Source organism: Hordeum vulgare, chromosome 6H (assembly GCF_904849725.1).
Source record: "Hordeum vulgare subsp. vulgare chromosome 6H, MorexV3_pseudomolecules_assembly, whole genome shotgun sequence".
In the NCBI taxonomy this organism is placed as follows: Eukaryota; Viridiplantae; Streptophyta; class Magnoliopsida; order Poales; family Poaceae; genus Hordeum; species Hordeum vulgare.
Window position 1 is genome coordinate 339,431,823 of NC_058523.1, and position 18,628 is coordinate 339,450,450.

The 18,628-nt window shown below is 41.6% G+C and overlaps 1 long non-coding RNA gene across 3 annotated transcripts; it reads right to left on the bottom strand.

Moving 5' to 3' along the window:
• Positions 1–12,865: 12,865 nt before the first annotated feature.
• LOC123403882 lies at positions 12,866–18,251 on the bottom strand. Of its 3 annotated transcripts, none has more exons than XR_006611578.1 (6): positions 18,101–18,251; positions 17,191–17,249; positions 16,604–16,878; positions 15,541–15,717; positions 15,213–15,269; positions 12,866–15,023 (listed from the first exon to the last, which is right to left on the bottom strand). It is a non-coding gene; the product is annotated as an uncharacterized LOC123403882 (long non-coding RNA). The 3 variants fall into 3 exon arrangements; XR_006611577.1 differs by having other exon boundaries at positions 15,541–15,778; XR_006611576.1 differs by having other exon boundaries at positions 15,541–16,878.
• Between the last annotated feature and the right edge of the window lie 377 nt (positions 18,252–18,628).

The following is an 18,628-nucleotide window of genomic DNA, read 5'->3' on the forward strand; positions in this document are numbered from 1 at the left end:
TTCATTTTTATTCCGAAAGAGATTTTGAGTTGATTCTGATTTTTGCTGGTTGATATACCTTTTGCCCAGGCAGTCGTATTTTTCAGAATTTTTGAGGTACCAGAAGTATTCGAAGTATACATATTGCTACAAACTGGTCTGTTTTTGATAGATTATGTTTTTATTGAGTTGGTTGCTTGTTTTGATGAAACTATGGATAGTATAGGGGGTACTAGCCATGGAAAAGTGATAATACAGTAGCCCAACACCAATATAAATAGAAATCAAGATTGCTATAGTACCTAAAGGGGGTGGTATTTTGTTTTCTTGTGCTAATGATATCACGAGTTTCTGTTTAAGTTTTGTGTTGTGAAGTTTTCAAGTTTTGGGTGATGTTCTCATGGACAAAGAGATAAGGAGTGGAAAGAGCTCAAGCTTGGGGATGCCCAAGGCATCCCAAGCCAAATTCAAGGACACAAAAAAGCCTAAGCTTGGGGATGCCCTGGGAAGGCATCCCCTCTTTCGTCTTCAATCCATCGGTAACATTACTTGGAGCTATATTTTTATTCACCACAAGATATGTGTTTAGCTTGGAGCATCTTGTATCATAGGAGTTTTTTTCTTTTTGTTTTCTCACAATCATCCTTGTTGCACACCTTTTGAGAGAGACATGCACTCATCGTGATTTTGCTAGAATGCTCATCGTGCTTCACTTATATCTTTTGAGCTAGATAATTTTGCTCTATGTGCTTCACTTAGATCTTTTAGAGCACGGCAGTGCGTGACTTGGTAGTTGGCTTATGCTATGAAAGTAGTACCAAAGGTGATAGGTATCTAAAGAGGATACAAAAATCTCCATCTTCATGTGCATTGAGTAGAAAGAGAAGTCTTGATTCCTCTCAATTAGTTTTGATACGTGGATTTGGTAATATTAAGAGTTATGTTAGTAGGGTGTTCTGAATCTAGAAATACTTGCGTTGAAGTTAGTTATTCCCGTAGCATGCACGTACGGTGAGCCTCTATGTTAGGAAGTCGGAGCATAATTGATCTATTGATTGTCATCCTTTGTGTTGAGGTCGGGATCGCGCGATGGTTAACACCTACCAACCCTTCCCCTAGGAGTATGCGTTTAGCACTTTGTTTCGATTACTACTAAAAACTTTCGCAACAAGTATGTGAGTTCTTGATGACTAATGTGAGTCCATGGTATAGATGCACTTTCACCTTCCACCATTGCTAACCTCTCTAAGTGTCGCGCAACTTTCACTGGTACACAAACCCACCATATGCCTTCCTCAAAACAGCCACCATACCTACCTACTATGGCATTTTCATAGCCATTCCGAGATATATTGCCATGCAACTCCCACCGTTCCATCTCATGACTTTTGCCGTCACTCTCATATTGCCATTGCATGATCTTAAGATAGCTAGCGAGATGTTTCAACGTCATACGCCAAGTTAGATCGTTGCACATCCCGGTACAGTGCCGGAGGCATTTCCTATAGAGTCATCATCGTTCTAAGCTTTGAGCTGTGAGTAAATAAAAGTGTGATGATCATCATTATTAGAGCATTGTACCATGTGAGGAAATAAAAAAAGAGGCCAAAGAGCCCAAATAAAAAAAGAGAGAAAAAAAGAGGCCCAAGTGCCCAAATAAAAAAAGGAGAGAAAAAGAGAGAAGGGACAATGCTACTATCTTTTTCCACACTTGTGCTTCATAATAGCACCATGTTCTTCATGATTGGGAGCTTCTTGCTTTGTTGCTACCATATGCTAGTGGGAATCTTCATCATATAACTTGGCTTGTATATTCCAATGATGGGCTTCCTCAAATTGCCCTAGGTCTTCGTGAGCAAGCAAGTTGGATGCACACCCACTAGTTCTCCTTTTGAGCTTTCACATACTTATTGCTCTAGTGCATCCTTTGTATGGCAATCCCTACTCGTTCACATTGATATCTATTAATGGGAATCTCCATAGCCCTTTGATATGTCAAGTCAATGTGACCATCTCCTCCTTTTTGTCTCACAATCACCACCACACTCAATTCCACCTATAGTGCTATATCCATGGCTCACACTCATGTATTGTGTGATAGTTATAAAAAGTTTGAGAAAGTAAGAGTGCGAAAACAATTACTTGGCCAATACCGGGGTTGTGCATGATCTACATTAGTTGTGTGAGGATGATGGAGCATAGCCAGACTATATGATTTTGTAGGGATAACCTTCCTTGGCCTTGTTATTTTGAAAGTTCATGATTACTTTGCTAGTTTGCTTGAAGTATTATTGTTTTCATGTCAATAGCAAACTATTGTTTTGAATCTTACGGATCTGAACATTCATGTCACGTGAAAGAAGTTGCAAAGGACAACTATGCTAGGTAGCATTACACATCAAAAATTCAGTCTTTATCACTTCCCTACTCGAGGACGAGCAGGAGTTAAGCTTGGGGATGCTTGATACCTCTCCAACGTATCTATAATTTTTGATGGTTCCATGCTATTATCTTGTCAAACTTTGGATGTTTTGTATGCCTTTTATATCTTTTTTGGAACTAACTTATTAACTCAGTGCCAAGTGTCAGTTCCTGTTTTTTCCGTGTTTTTGACCCTTTTTAGAGGAGGATTTTAAATGGAGTCCAAACGTAACGAAACTTCCAAAAAGATTTTTTCCGAAACAGAAGAAGATCGGGAAGCTTGAGAACCAAGGCAGGGGTTCTCCAGGGACCCCACGAGCCCTCTAGCCGCGGCCGGGGGGACCGCGCCTCCCAGGCTTGTGGGCTCCCTCGGCCTCCCCTGCCCTAGGTCTTTCGCCTATATATTCCCATACATTCCAGAAAAAAATCAGGAGATCATCGAAAGTACTTTTCCACCGCCGCAAGCTTCTGTGTCCGCAAGATCCCATCTGGGGCACGTTCTAGTGCCCTGCCGGAGGGGGGATTCGGATACGGAGGGCTTCTTCATCAACACCATGACCTCTCCGATGATGTGTGAGTAGTTCACCATAGACCTACGGGTCCATAGCTAGTAGCTAGATGGCTTCTTCTCTCTCTTGGATCTTCAATACAAAGTTCTCCATGATCTTCATGGAGATCTATCCGATGTAATCTTCTTTTGCGGTGTATTTGTCGAGATCCAATGAATTGTGGATTTATGATCAGATTATCTATGAATCTTATTTGAGTTTCTTCTGATCTCTCTTATGCATGATTATCATATCCTTGTAATTCTCTTCGAGTTGTGGGTTTTGTTTGGCCAACTAGATCTATGATTCTTGCAATGGGAGAAGTGCTTGGTTTTGGGTTCATACCATGCGGTGACCTCATCCAGTGACCGAAGGGGTAGCGAGGGTAAAAAGATGTTGTTTTCATCATTGGTTTGAGTTTATCCCTCTACATCATGTCATCTTGCTTAAGGTGTTACTCTGTTCGTCATGAACTCAATACACTAGATGCATGCTGGATAGCGGTCGATGTGTGGAGTAATAGTAGTAGATGCATAAATTATCGGTCTACTTGTCTTGGACGTGATGCCTATATGTATGATCATTGCCTTAGATATCGGCATGACTTTGCGCGGTTCTATCAATTGCTCCACAGTAATTTGTTCACCCACCATAATATTTGCTATTTTGAGAGAAGCCTCTAGTGATCACTATGGCCCCCGGGTCTACTCCACACCATATTTTCAGCCTTACTCTTTTACTTTGTTGCACTTTCTGCCTCAAGATCTCACTTTGCAATCAATCTTGAAGGGATTGACAACCCCTTTATAGCGTTGGGTGCAAGCTCGTTTGTCTTTGCGCAAGTACTCTGGACTTGACGAGATTCTCCTACTGGATTGATACCTTGGTTCTCAAACTGAGGGAAATACTTACTGCTCCTGTGTTGCACCACCCTTTCCTCTTCAAGGGAAAAACCAACGCAAGCCCAGCCTCCGTCAACGTGTCAATCTCTCGCACTGTTGTCTGTTGCCGTAGCATGCCCCAATATGCATAGATGTCCGAGGGCAGAATAATGTACGTGCCTAGATGAAGGTTGAACAAAGAAGGAGCAGGCAAAGTAATAGTCTCACGAGTACCCTGGCTGAATACCAAGTTATAAATCATCCTCTTATCATTATCTTTATCAAGAAAATCATGGCGAACCATGCTATCATAATCTAAATATCCCTCAGGAAGAAGCATCTCTTCTTCCTCGCACAGTCTAATAGGTATCATTAAATGTTTAGCAAGACGGGTAGCATGGATACCTCCATAAACAGCGCCTTTGGTATGGTTCGTGTTCAACCATTGAGCCACTATAGCGCCCAAGCTATAAGTTTTATTATTATAAAGAGCTTCGCGGAAAACCGCAATATCTGGGGAGCTAAGAGCCCCAGCTTTCCCACGGCATGTCAAACATTTTCCCATGAATAATGAGAGATACCGAAGCACGGGAAAATGTACACTAGCAACTCTAGCGCGAGACACTCCTCTCTCCTCTCCTACAACAATAGTATCAATGAAAGCCTCCAAGTCCCGTGGACGAGGTTCATGAATATCCCCAACATAAGGTAAATTGCAAACATTGCAGAAATCCTGAAGTGACATGCGTTGGGGGATATCATATAACTTGAACTCAACCATAGGAGGGCTCTTCCTCGGATAAAAAATTAAAGCTTTGCACGAAAGTATTAGTGAGGAGGAGGTATTGTGGACACTTATCTTTGACAAATGCGATAAGGCATGCGTTCTCCCCCAAGTAATAAAAATCCCCATAAAGACCGGCGGCGTGTAAGAACACTTAGCTTGGCCACTCGCATGCTCGAACTTCTGCAACTCGGGGAACCGGATACTTGGGTTTCTTCTTCTCATTTTCATCTTCCTTGGGGTCACGGCTCGAAGAGCCTCTTAGGAACCTCCTCATCTTTTCCTTTTTCTTTCTTTGAAAATTTCTGAAATTTTTAGTGACTCAAAATAAAAGTGAACAAGGCTTAACAAAACTCATAGCAACTACTCCTACAAGTGCCTAGAGGCCAAATCATGCATCAAAACTACTTGGGACCAACTAAAATTAACATGCAAAGCTCGAGAACAGGTTCACCAAGGCAGCAATAAAATGCAATGAATGCAGCACTAGAACAAAAACTAATCGAACCAATGGAGGAGTCATATACCAAGGAACAATTCCCCAAAACAGTTTGGTGAATGGGGATTTGCACAAGGAGATCGAAAAATGCAACAAAATGAGCAAGAACACGGGTTTGAGCTGTGGAATGATTTTTTTGGAGGTACACGAAGGAGATGGGTGCTGGAATAGGTGGAGGGGGGCACGTGGGACCCATGAGCCTGCCAGGCGCGCCCAGGGGGGTGGGCGCGCCACCTGGGCTCGTGGCCCACTAGTGCATCCCCCTGACTAGTTATCTATCTCAGAAATTTTTAAATATTCCAGAAAAAATCATACTTGAATTTCAGGGCATTTGGAGAACTTTTATTTTCACGTCACTTTTTATTGAACGAAAAAAGAAAAAAATAGGAAAATAAAGCTATAACTATTATTTTTCTACTAAACAACAGAAAGTAAAAGTTGGGAACAGAAGGTTGTGACTTCTAGATTTATCCATCTCATGGTCATCAAAAGAAATTCGTCAATGAGGTTGATCAAGTCTCCTTGACAAACTTTTTTCGAATCACATAAAACCGGAGAATTTTCGAATAATAACTAGGTTACCTCAACGGGGATGTGCATATCCCCAATAAGTATATCATATTTCATCCTGACAGTAGGAATAGGGCATTCAGAGCTTCCAATAATAATTGATGAAGATTTTTCAATAGCATTAATGCAATGAACTCGATATTGTTTCTTCGGAAAGTGCACCGTGTGCTCATTACCATTAACATGGAAAGTGGCATTGCCTTTGGTGCAATCAATAATAGCCCCTACAATGTTTAAAAAGGGTCTTCCAAGGATGACCGCCATGGCATCATCCTCAGGAATATCAAGAATAACAAAGTCCATTAAGATAGTAACATTCGCAACCACAACAGGCACATCCTCGCAAATGCCGATAGGTAAAGCGGTTGATTTGTCGGACATTTGCAAAGAAATTTCACTAGGTGTCAACTTATCCAATTCAAGTCTACGATATAAAGAGAGAGGCATAACACTAACACCGGCTCCAAGATCACATAAAGCAGTTCTAACATAATTTCCTTTAATGGAGCAAGGTATAGTGGGCACTCCGGGATCACCTAGTTTCTTAGGAGTCCCACCCTTAAAAGTGTAATTAGCAAGCATGGTGGAAATCTCAACATCAGGTATCTTCCTTTTATTAGTCACAATATCTTTCATGTACTTAGCATAAGGAGACATTTTAAGCATATCAGTCAAGCGCATTTGCAAAAAGACAGGTCTAATCATTTCAACAAAGCGCTCAAAATCCTCATCATCTTTTTTCTTGGATGGTTTGGGAGGAAAGGGCATGGGTTTCTGAATCCATGGTTCTCTTTCTTTACCATGCTTCCTAGCAATAAAATCATTCCTATCACATCTCTTGTTCTTAGGTTGTGGGTTATCAAGATCAACAGCAGGTTCAATCTCCACATCATTATCATTACTAGGTTGAGCATCAACATGAACATCATTACCAATATTATCACTAGGCTCATGTTCATCACCAGAATGTGTTTCGGCATCAGAAATAGAAACATCATTCGGATTCTGAGGTGTAACAGCAATAGGTTTACTAGCATGCAAGTTCCTATCATCTTTCTTTTTCTTCCTATTACCAGGATGACTAGGTGCATCAGTATTAACTCCTTGAGAATCTTGTTCAATTCTCTTAGGATGGCCCTCAGGATACAAAAGTTCCCGAGTCATTCTACCACCTCTAGTGACAACTCTAACAGAATTGTCATTCAATTCATTGAGCAAGTCATTTTGAGCCTTAAGTACTTGTTCTACTTGAGTAGTGACCATAGAAGCATGTTTACCAATAAGCTTAAGATCATTAACATTTCTATCCACACAAGCACTTATATGATTAATCATACGAGCATTTTGTTGCAGTTGTCTGCTAACATAATCATTAAAACTTTGTTGTTTGGCAACAAAGTTATCAAATTCATCTAAGCATAAGCTGGCAGGTTTATCATAAGGAATATCACTCTCATTGAATCTACGAAGAGAATTTACCTCTACTACCTGTGTCGGGTTATCAAGACCATGTATTTCTTCAATAGGTGGTAGATTCTTAACATCTTCAGATTTAATACCTTTCTCTTGCATAGATTTCTTGGCTTCTTGCATATCTTCAGGACTTAGGAATAGAATACCTCTTTTCTTCGGAGGTGGCTTCGGAGGTGGTTCGGGAATAGTCCAAGCATTATCATTGCTCAAGATATTATTCAATAGAATTTCGGCTTGTTCCATAGTTCGTTCCCTGAAAACACAACCATCACAACTATCTAGGTGGTCCCTAGAAGCATCGGTTAGTCCATTATAAAAGATATCAAGTATTTCATTTTTCTTAAGAGGGTGATTAGGCAAAGCATTAAGTAACTGGACAAGCCTCCCCCAAGCTTGTGGGACACTCTCTTCTTCAATTTGCACAAAGTTATATATATCTTGCAAGGCATCTTGTTTCTTATGGGCAGGAAAATATTTCTCAGAGAAGTAGTATATCATATCCCGGGGACTACGCACACAACGAGGAGCAAGAGAAGTAAACCAAGTTTTAGCATCACCCTTTAGTGAGAAAGGAAACAACTTAAGAATATAGTAATAGCGAATTTTTTCCTCATTAGTGAATAGGGTGGCTATATCATTCAGTTTAGGAAGATGTGCTACAACAGTTTCAGATTTATAACCATGAAAAGGATCAGATTCAACCAAAGTGATTAACTCAGGATCGACAGAGAATTCATAATCCTTGTTAGTAACAAAGATGGGTGAAGTAGCAAACTTAGGATCATATTTCATTGTAGCATTCAGATTTTTTTTCCACTTACGTAATAAATTCTCAAGATCATAGCTATCCTTACAAGCAAGAAAGTCTTCACCTACCTCTCCCTCCATAACATAACCCTTAGGTATATTAGGCAATTCATATCTAGGAGAGCTAGGTCTAACATGTGTAACAGCAGGTTCCACTTCAATAATTTCATCAGTTTCAAAAGTATCATCAGATTCAGCAGTAACTCTAGCAATTTGTGCATCAAGGAATTCACCCAATGGCATATCATTATCAAGCAAAGCATCATCATAAGCATCATGGATAGAAGAAGTAGCATCATCAAACACAGGCGATATATCAGAATTACTAGTAGGTAGTGGTGTTGCAAATTTACTCATAACAGAAGGTGAATCAAGTGCAGAGCTAGATGACAGTTCCTTACCTGTCCTCGTAGTTGAGGGCAAGACTTTAGTTTTTGGATCTCGGATTCCTCATAGTGATCAACAGATATAAATCCCAAGTGACTCAGAGAATAGAGCTATGCTCCCCGACAACGGCGCCAGAAAAAGGTCTTGATAACCCACAAGTATAGGGGATCGCAACAGTTTTCGAGGGCAGAGTATTCAACCCAAATTTATTGATTCGACACAAGGGGAGCCAAAGAATACTCTCGAGTATTAGCAGTTGAGTTGTCAATTCAACCACACTTGAAAGACTTTATATTTGTAGCAAAGTTTTAGTAGCAAACTAGTATGATAGTAACGGCAACAGCTCTAACAGTAGCAGTAGTAATTTGTATAGCAAGTGTGACAGCAGTAGCGGTAAAGTAACTTAGCAAGGACCAGTATAGGAAAAGCTCGTATGCATTGGATCGGTGATGGATAATTATGTCGGATGACATTCATCATGTAACAGTTATAACATAGGGTGATATGTAACTAGCTCGAGTTCGTCAATGTAATGTAGGCATGTATTCCGTATTTAGTCATACGTGCTTATGGAAAAGAACTTGCATGACATCTTTTGTCCATCCCTCTCGTGGCAGCAGGGTCCTAATGGAAACTAAGGGATATTAAGGTCTCCTTTTAATAGAGAACTGGAACAAAGCATTAGCACATAGTGAATACATGAACTCCTCATACTATGGTCATCTCCGGGAGTGGTTCCGGCTATTGTCACTCTGGGGTTGCCGGGTCATAACACATAGTAGGTGACTACAACTTGCAAGATAGGATCAAGAACACACATATATTGATGAAAACATAATAGGTTCAGATCTGAAATCATGGCACTCGGGCCCTAGTGACAAGCATTAAGTATAGCAAAGTAGTAGCAACATCAATTTTAGAACATAGTGGATACTAGGGATCAAACCCCATCAAAACTAACTCGATTACATGATATATCTCATCCAACCCATCACCGTCCAGCAAGCCTACGATGAGATTACTCACGAATGATGGAGAGCATCATGGAATTGGCGATGGAGGATGGTTGATGAGATGACGGCGTCGATTTCCCCTCTTTGGAGCCCAGAACGGACTCCACATCTGTCCTCCCGAGGAAGAACAGGAGGTGGCGGCGGCTCCGTATCGTGAAACGCGATGAACTCTTCTCTCCTATTTTTTCTGGGCGAGAGAGAATATATAGAGTTGGAGTTGGAGGCTGCGGAGCCACGTGGGCCCCACGAGCCTGCCAGTCGTGCCCTAGGGGGGCGCCTCCTGGGCTCGTGGGCCCCTGGCTCCGTGTCTTCGGGTAATTCTTGCGCCAGTATTTTTTATATATTCCACAAAAAATCCTCGTCAGTTTCCAGGTCATTCTGAGAACTTTTATTTCTGCACAAAAACAACACCATGACAATTCTGCTGAAAACATCGTCAGTCCAGGTTAGTTCCATTCAAATCATGCAAATTATAGTCCAAAACAAGGGCAAAAGAGTTTGGAAAAGTAGATACGATGGAGACGTATCACGGTGCCGCTACGGTCGACCGTTCGGGTATCAAACGGACTCCGAGTGCGACGAAATTTGGCAGGCGGTCTACCTACACCATAATAAGACCACACACCAAGTTTCAACCCAATCCGAGAATATCTTTCGAACACCTTTAAAAAACAAATATTTTATCGATGTCGCAGGCGCGTGCGAGTGTGGTCGGTCTCCAAACGGTCAACGATGAAAACGGAGAGAATCGACAACTAATAATGGATGCAAGTTTTGAAAACTGACGGCAACGGAGTGCCGGTGCAATGCTGATGATGCGATGATGAGTGCGGCAAACAATAATTAACCCGACGAAAGCGGAATAAAAGGGGAATCTTCTGGAGCGTCGATCTCGAGCTGTCACAATAGTCCACTTAGAGCTTTGGCTATAGGATTATGAAGAGAAGCCCCTTGATGAAGGAAGAAATAGGATTGGCTTAAGCTTCACGCAAGAAGACTCTACGTTTTACATTTGTGAGAAATCACTTTGAGTCCATAGGAAAGCCAATACTATTAAAGGGGTGAGGTATTATGATGAATTGGTTGCTCAAGTTCTTAAAGGTAGCCACCAAAAATACTCAGCCATTCTCCCACAAAATATCTCTGTCCAAAGTCACAACAGCAAAATCGGTGCCACCGACTATTTCCATTTGGCCCTACCAATTTTACACTAGTGAGATCCTATGCCAAACCCTACCATCTCGGTACCACCAACTTTCACATCGGTGCCACCGAGATTCAGTGACCAAATTTCCATTGAGAATATTTCAAGAATCGTAATTTCCAAGTTTGAAACCAGTCTCACCGAGATTTGGAAAATGGTCTAGTTCATTGTATTGGTACCACCGAGATTCCTATATCGGTCTCACCGAGAATTCAAAAATTGCCACATTTAGTGCAACCCGGTACCATCAAAATTCATTTCGGTATCACCGAGTTGGGCAATAATGTTGTAACGGTTATATTTTGGGAGATGCCCTCTCACTCGCAGAGGAAGTACTCAGAACACACTTACACTTGCGAGATCCATTTTTCTGAGAGAGAGCCACCTAGTCATGTGTTGTGATCAAGAGATTCCAATCCTACCATTTGAAACTTGATTTCTAGCCTCCCAAGTTGCTTTCCACAAGATCAATCTCCTATCCCTGCTAAATCTGAGAGAGAGTGATTGAGTGTTGAGGAGACCATCTTTTGAAGCACAAGAGTAAGGAGCTCATCGTTTTACCACGTCTATTACCTTTTGGAGGGTGGTGCCTCCTAAATTGGGTATGTGTCGCTTGGGAGCCTCCTACTTCATGTTGTGGAGTTGAACCAAGATGTTTGTAAGGGCAAAGAGATTGCCTACTTTCTAAATATTTACCGTGAGTGGGGCTAGTCATGTGTGGACAGAAGCCATGATGGAATAGACAAGGTCGCTTCTTTGTGGACCCCTTGTGTGTGGAGCCCTCGGTGGAATCTCGCAGCTGTTACCATCCGTGGATTGAAGTCTCCACTAACATGGACGTACGATAGCACCACCTATCGGAACCATGCCAAAAATCGTCGTGTCAACTTCTTCGCGTTTGATCATCCTAAACTCTACTCCTTAGTACATGTGCAATATCTTTACTTTCCACTGCAATATTTATTGAGTAGCATGTGCACGATGCACTAAAATTGTTAGAATCGCTAAAATCTGCCAACCATTAAATTGGGAAAAGGCTAGGATTTTAATTTATGCAAGTAGTCTATTCACCCCCTCTAGACACCTCTTATATCGATCTCACACATGGCCTCTTCCGGCTTGCCTCCTCCTCTCCAAGATCTCCAACCTTGCCATGTCATGCCATTCTTTGATGATCTCGTCCATCTTCACGTTCCCCTTCTTGCGTTTCACATCAGAAGCTTTCCCCTTCTTTGTCAGTGATTGCCGAACCAAATTTGCATTGAAGGCGGCGGGGCAGGCAGGGGGGCGTGCCTTCACAGCGGGGCCGGCTCGAGCATTGCCCTGGATGACGATGTTGCCCTGCGGTTGCAGGGTGGCGTGGTGCAACCTTTAAAGGCGATGGGCGCGACATGGTCGCCGACGAGATTTGCCGAAGGGGGTGGCGCTTGAACGGCGTCCGTGGTGACGTCTTCCGGCTGAGAGGCTTCCATGCTGACAAAGGGACATCGGGGAAGGTGCTCCCGGGTGACCGAAGGGGGTTGGTTGGGGGCGGAGGGAGAGGGAAGCGGGAAGAGCCGCGCGGAAATGTCCCTCCCGTCAAATGCCGCACTTGATAGGGGTCGAGCTCGAGTTGGCCTCCCGCCTCGTGAATCTACAACCTGTTTGGTAGTTTGAAGGAATGGGAATGGAAGTTTATAAGAGAAAGTTTATTGGGGGATTAGGCTTGGGAAGTGGACTATTAGTCCTAATCCCACGTTTGGTGCCTGTTGGGAATTGCTTGTGGGAATTTAGCAGGAAAATAATTTCCTCCGTTTGGTCCATGAGTCAAAGTAACAGAAGATGGTGATGACATGTTTGTTTAGGTACAAAACTAAACCCATTCTTGTTTGAGGCAACGAACAAACTGTTTTTTCTTTGATAATTCCCATTCCCTATTTGAATTACCAGCCCTCTTCTCGGAAGAGATTAGTGGGAGTTGACTCCCTCAATTCCTCTTCCCTTTCGTTTGTCAATTCCCATACCCCCAACCATACAAGTGATTTTTAGTCTTCAACACTCTTAATTCCCATTCCCAAGTTCAACTTCCCTCGAACCAAACAAGCTGCTAAAGGTTGAGGGCGAAGTTTTTCCACGTCCGATAATTTTTTTTACAGTTCACGCGTCGATACAATGTCTAGTCGGGTCATTTTTTCCATTTGAAACCGTAAACGGATGGTTATTTTGGGGGTCGACGCATTTTAAGGGGTTTGTCACAGTCGTTGTAATACATCATTGGACTAGTAGAACACCCGTGCATTGCTACGGGCTACGATATATATAAATGAATCAAGCAAATGATTAATGTCGTCTTCAAGTTCCAAGTTTATTTTTTCCTCGTACGTCCTATCGTGTTTAGACATCAATCGGGCGTCAAGCGGGCTCCTCAAAATCCAAATCTCGACCGAACTACCTGCCATGTTATTCGAACACGTGGTCCCAACATAAAAACTCCACCCCACGACACACTCTTTCCCATTTTTTGTCGGATCCTTCCATTCCCGCTCTGTTTTCCACCGTGGCGGGACATTTCTTCCTTTAATATCGGATGACGCCCACCTTACCTTTGCCACGGTGTTCTCTCTCCTTCACACCGTGCTTCCCCACGGTTCGGCAAGGAGGAGTCCCCTGCCAACCAACCCGCTCTCCACCCAAAACCCCCTCTCTCCGCGTGTTCGTGTCGATTGAACACCTCCATCAAGGCAGTGAGGCATGCGCCGCTCATGTGACACCCCTGAGTCAAGAAGTCAGATTCGATGTCTCGTGAGACATTACCACATTCTAGCATACAGGTGAATGTCATGCATTAACAAAAATAAATAAATATGATATCTGTTCTTGAGCATGCAACCAGACACCACCTTGTTTGTTATTAACCCTTGAAGAAAAAAACCAATGCATTTACCTGTCTATTGTAACAAAAAAAAATATGACTTGATGACAAAATATATGAACAGTCATCTCATACAATTTGCTGCAAAGCGATCTCTAATGAAATGTAATTTTTCACATTTTCTAAAGTAAGAAATTATTCCGCTCACACAACAGTAACTAAACAAACCAACGCCAATCCACAACTCGCTTACGCTCAACCCTTACTCTTATTCCGCTCAGACAAAATATGAGTTATGAACATGAATTATTTCTACAAAGTTAGGGAACTAGAATATGTTTTTACAGTGCTACAAGGTTTCAGTTTATTTAAAAACAACAATACACTATTCGAATAATTTTAAGCAGTTGGCAAGCTCGTAAAACTTAAAATGCCAAAAGACATTACTTGAATTAATATTAAAAGAGAGAATTATTAGATATATACTGCATATGCTATTATAAAGAATTGTTAGTCTTTAGGCATAAACAGTATACAACATCCGAATGCTCTCCACATTGGAATCATCAACTAACTCTGTTGGCAAACATAGGGGCCAGCAACTAATACAGCTAGGGGCCTAAGATATTCTATATAAAAAATCATATTTCATATTTGTAGTTTGCAGATGTAATAGAAGTATAAATGTCCATAGACACACTTAAGTGAAGCCGAAATCTCCCACGTGCATTTCTTGCACACATGACAGCTGAAAATTAACAATATATATACAGAATAGATGTAAGAATAAATTCCTAAACATGGCTTATAAAAACCCTAACCTCTATAAGAAATGGATGGATGAACATGGCTTATAAATGAAGTAAGGAATAAGTGTACAACCCTATTCTTGATATGTGAAATAAGCATACCAGAACAGCTCTAGCGAAGATGTGTTGCCGCTTTCCACATTCCTGAACCTTGAGTGTGCGGCTATAGATTGTTGGGGACAAACGTGGGGTAGACCAAAGCAACTAAATTTGTTTATAATTAGCATTGCATAAATTTTATCTATGTTTTACATATAGACAGAGAGGTAACTGTGGATGCTAATGTTAATGCAGCAAGGAATCTAATAGTTTTCCAATGCATATAAGTAGCCTAATCAACATAGTTTCTGAATATATATACAGAGATAACTTAGTAAGTATATATGTAACTAATTTTATTGATTATAGTAGCCATTGTATCTGGCGGTTTTGGATCTTCTGAATTTCAGTTTCTCAACTTTAATAGTTTCAGGATAGAAAGCAAAAAGATTGAAAACCAACTATTTCCTAAAATTACATATCAAAGAATATCCAATTTCAAATATAGATAAAGTAACATGCCAAAGCAAGCAAATTTAAATATGGGAGATTATTTAGTACCGCAAGCTGAATGAAGCCCTCGACCAACATTTTCTTACCATATAAGGAATCTCACGTCTAGAGCCATGAAAGTGCAAACATCCAAAGATATAATGTTGCGCAAAAGCGACTAGGCAAGCTTCCATGGACTACTCAGCGTCTTAAATGTTCAGAGATGAGACATCCAGATCTGGATTGAGCATCAATACTATCTCAACCTGGGTAAAATAAATTAAAATGTATGAGAAAGATAAAACTCTCGAGAGTTTGAGGAACCTAAGAACCAATTAGTGTATTTTTGATCAAGAAAGAAGTGTATAAAATTAGAATAATAGGGTGCAGTACCATGTCAATCAATATTTTAAGCTAGAAAGAAAGAGTACATATTCAGTCTGGTGTTTTATTACCATTCACGATTCGTTGACATGAAGTTATCTTCTCTCTTCCTTTGTGTGAGACTGCACCTACATATTTAAATGAGATTCACACATGAGATTTTTATGCACATAACTTAAACAAGATCATGCTTTCACTTTCAAATCCTCTAGCAATTATTCCATGGTTCCAAGGGTTTGATACAATACAATCGTCGCTACGACAACTAATGTAATCAATCTATAATGTAAAATGGATGAATCAAGCACAAATAAAAACACCAAAATACACATATGCATACATCCACGACCATTTGGAGAGAAAAAAAGCATCGACCACTATGGAAAATTCCATACTTACTGCAACTCAGTGGTGAGGAACAATCCCGGCCTTGGACATCCTCCAACTCAAAGGCGGCGAATGACCAACTCGTTGTGGAACTGTCGCTCCCGCCGGCACAGGAGCTTCCGCGACTCCTTCCCCCTCCTGCAAAGACGTCGTTCTTCAGTAGGCCTAAGATGGCGGTTGCCTCATCACCTGAACAAACCATAGGCACCAATAGTAACTGGAAATGGCACCATCGAACACACTGGTGAATCTGAAGACATGTAAAGAAATTAGTGCAATTCAAAACAATAAATCTGGGACATCTCTTCGAAGTATGTTAGTATGATCGAGAATGTGTGAAAACAAAAACAGTAGTGAAGCGGAAATTACCCAAATCTGGTACATGTTGCTAACAACAAATTGCATGACTCATATAAACTACATCAGTTATCTCACAAGCTATCATGCACTTGTGAATCATAATGAGTTTCACATTTAGTGTACATGAAGAGTCCAAGCAGTTAAGATACGATATAGAAAAATAAATATATGCATTAACTTAAGTACTCAATCAAATTAAACAATTGACTTCACAAACATGGGATTATAGAGAACCCGCCAATAATAGAGAACGTTTCGAGTTTAAAAATAAGCACAATAAAAACTAAGCTGCCAAAACATGTTTTGGAATGTCTCTCAGTATCTAAATGTAATCATCATTCGACATCTCCTTGACAGTTTCCATATTTCTGTTTGACCTGAGGAAAATAATTAACTCAACAGAAACTTGCAGCATGTAATTTGACAATCTTTAGAGAAGTAGTACATGAATAAAATGGAAGCAATATACCTAAATAGAAAGATATTATATGATACACATACACATTAGGTTTCTGATGGTCCACACATCATCAGAAATAACAATACATATCTAGAAAAGAACTATGTGGGGTTCTATTGTTCTGATTAATTGAGAAAGCCACAACCTCCTTCCCACGAGAGAGCATGATCCGTGAATTGCCGCAGCTAGCCACTACAACATGAGAGGAGCATAGTAGCACGGCAACCGCCGTGACCCAAGTGTAATCGAACTAACCTGATACCGATGTTGGCAAGTTCCTTGAGGCACGACAACAACAATTGAGGCGTGGTTACACTAGTTGGATCTCCTCGGCTACGAAACGGTATAGGAACAGGAAGGACCCGGTGCTCTGGATGCAGAGGTTGGGTCTATGTGGCCTCCAGCCACAATGCTGGCGAGGACAAGGGCGAGCGCATCCCCACAGTAGATGCAGGTGATACCGGCGGCGACGAATCGCCAGTTACTTGTAGCAGAAGAAAGACGCAAGTATGTTAAGCTCAAGAGCTTCCCTGTCAGTTTGGAACCAACAATCAGTTGTTTGTTAATAGTCCAGATATATGATGATAATTATAAATGCTTTTCCTTGTGAGTCAAGAAGCAAGGCCTTGTTCATAATTCAGAAGGAAGGCCATGTTAAGAATTAATTTGCAAACAAAAATGATAATAATTTCGCAAGGTGATCGTTGCTAATGGGAACTAACATGAAATTGTGTTAACTTTAGAAGACCACAACGTGCAAATTATTTTGGCGTTTAGTGAATGAGAGAAAACACATACCCGCAATCACAAAGAAGGTATAAATTGATAGATTAATTCTTTACCTTGGGTATTTCTAGCTAGTCCATTGGTGAGTGCAGTTCCTGGCAACGAGTGCACCATACTTCAACACGTACAATGTCCAGCAGATGAAAACAGCATCAGACGTGTTGCATCAAAGCAGTAGTATGTCGAGCATTCCACAACAAAAATAAGGCAGTGCACTATCTCAACAAATTTGTGATGTAAAACATAATGGAAATCACATGACAAAGGATTTGGTGTTGTGATGATTATCAAATCTGTTTGGAGAAAACAATCATTGGTCAGTCCAAACTCCCAAAGAAAAAAAATGCCCGAACACAAGATGCAATAGATTAATTATTTCCCAATCCTACGGGCTTGCTTGATAATAATATGCCATCAAATTGAAAGGTAACTCTATGTTAATGAACACCAACAACCCAGATTGACATCTCTAAGCAACCCAACGCTCACTAAGCTAAGCTATAGTAAGCACCACAACATCTCAACAAATCCAACAAATTGGGTGCAGAGCATTAGGGGAGTTGGACGGCAGGGTAGATATTAGGGGAGTTCGACGGCAGGGTAGATTCGACACGAATCCAGTGGCAAACCTACGTGCGACAACAACATGAAACAACATGAACTGATGCCTTCTGCATATCAACACGGTGAGACATGGGGAATCAAACCAGAAAAAAAATCATGAGAGGTGACACGAGCGCAATGTACCAACGATGGCCGCCTGCGAAGAGGACACAGAAGGGGATGAACCTACGGACTAGGCACTTCGACCGTCGCACGGTTGGTCGACCTCGCACACCGGCATCGGCGTTCGTGGTTGGTGTGAGACACCTGCGGCGGTATATGGAACCCTATCCCAGGGTCGGGCTCAAGAGGAAGAGATGGAGGAGGAGGGGGCACGGGGGGATGCGAGGGGGCCTCACTCACCTGCGTTGGCGTTCTTGGTTGGGGAGAGAGACCGGCAGCGGCGTATGGAACCCTAGCCCAGGGTCGTGCTCGGGAGGAAGAGATGGAGGTGCGAGGTGGCCTCGCTCCCTGGTTCCTGTGAGGGGGCATCGCAACTAGTTTTGTCTGTTTTTTTCACACAATGCGTTACGTGCGAGGGGTTATAGGATGGTGGGAGGAGAGACAAAAATAAACCAGACGATGGTGGGAGGATGGACAAAAAAAGACCGCTGAGCGCCGGCTACCAACTGCCCCTTTAGGAGTCTATACTACTATTAAACAACCAAACAAGAAATACACTACAGACACCCCATAAAACGCCCCATAAAAAAACAACCAAACAGCACCCCGCGATTAATCCCACAGATCTTAATCTAACAGCCCTCATTAATCCACCGTCTGCTGGGTGGACATAGAAATTACAATTGGCTGAACATACTCCACCGTATAGGAGAAAACCAAACTTCCCCTCAAAAAAGAAAAAAAGGAGAAAATCAGACTCCACCGCAT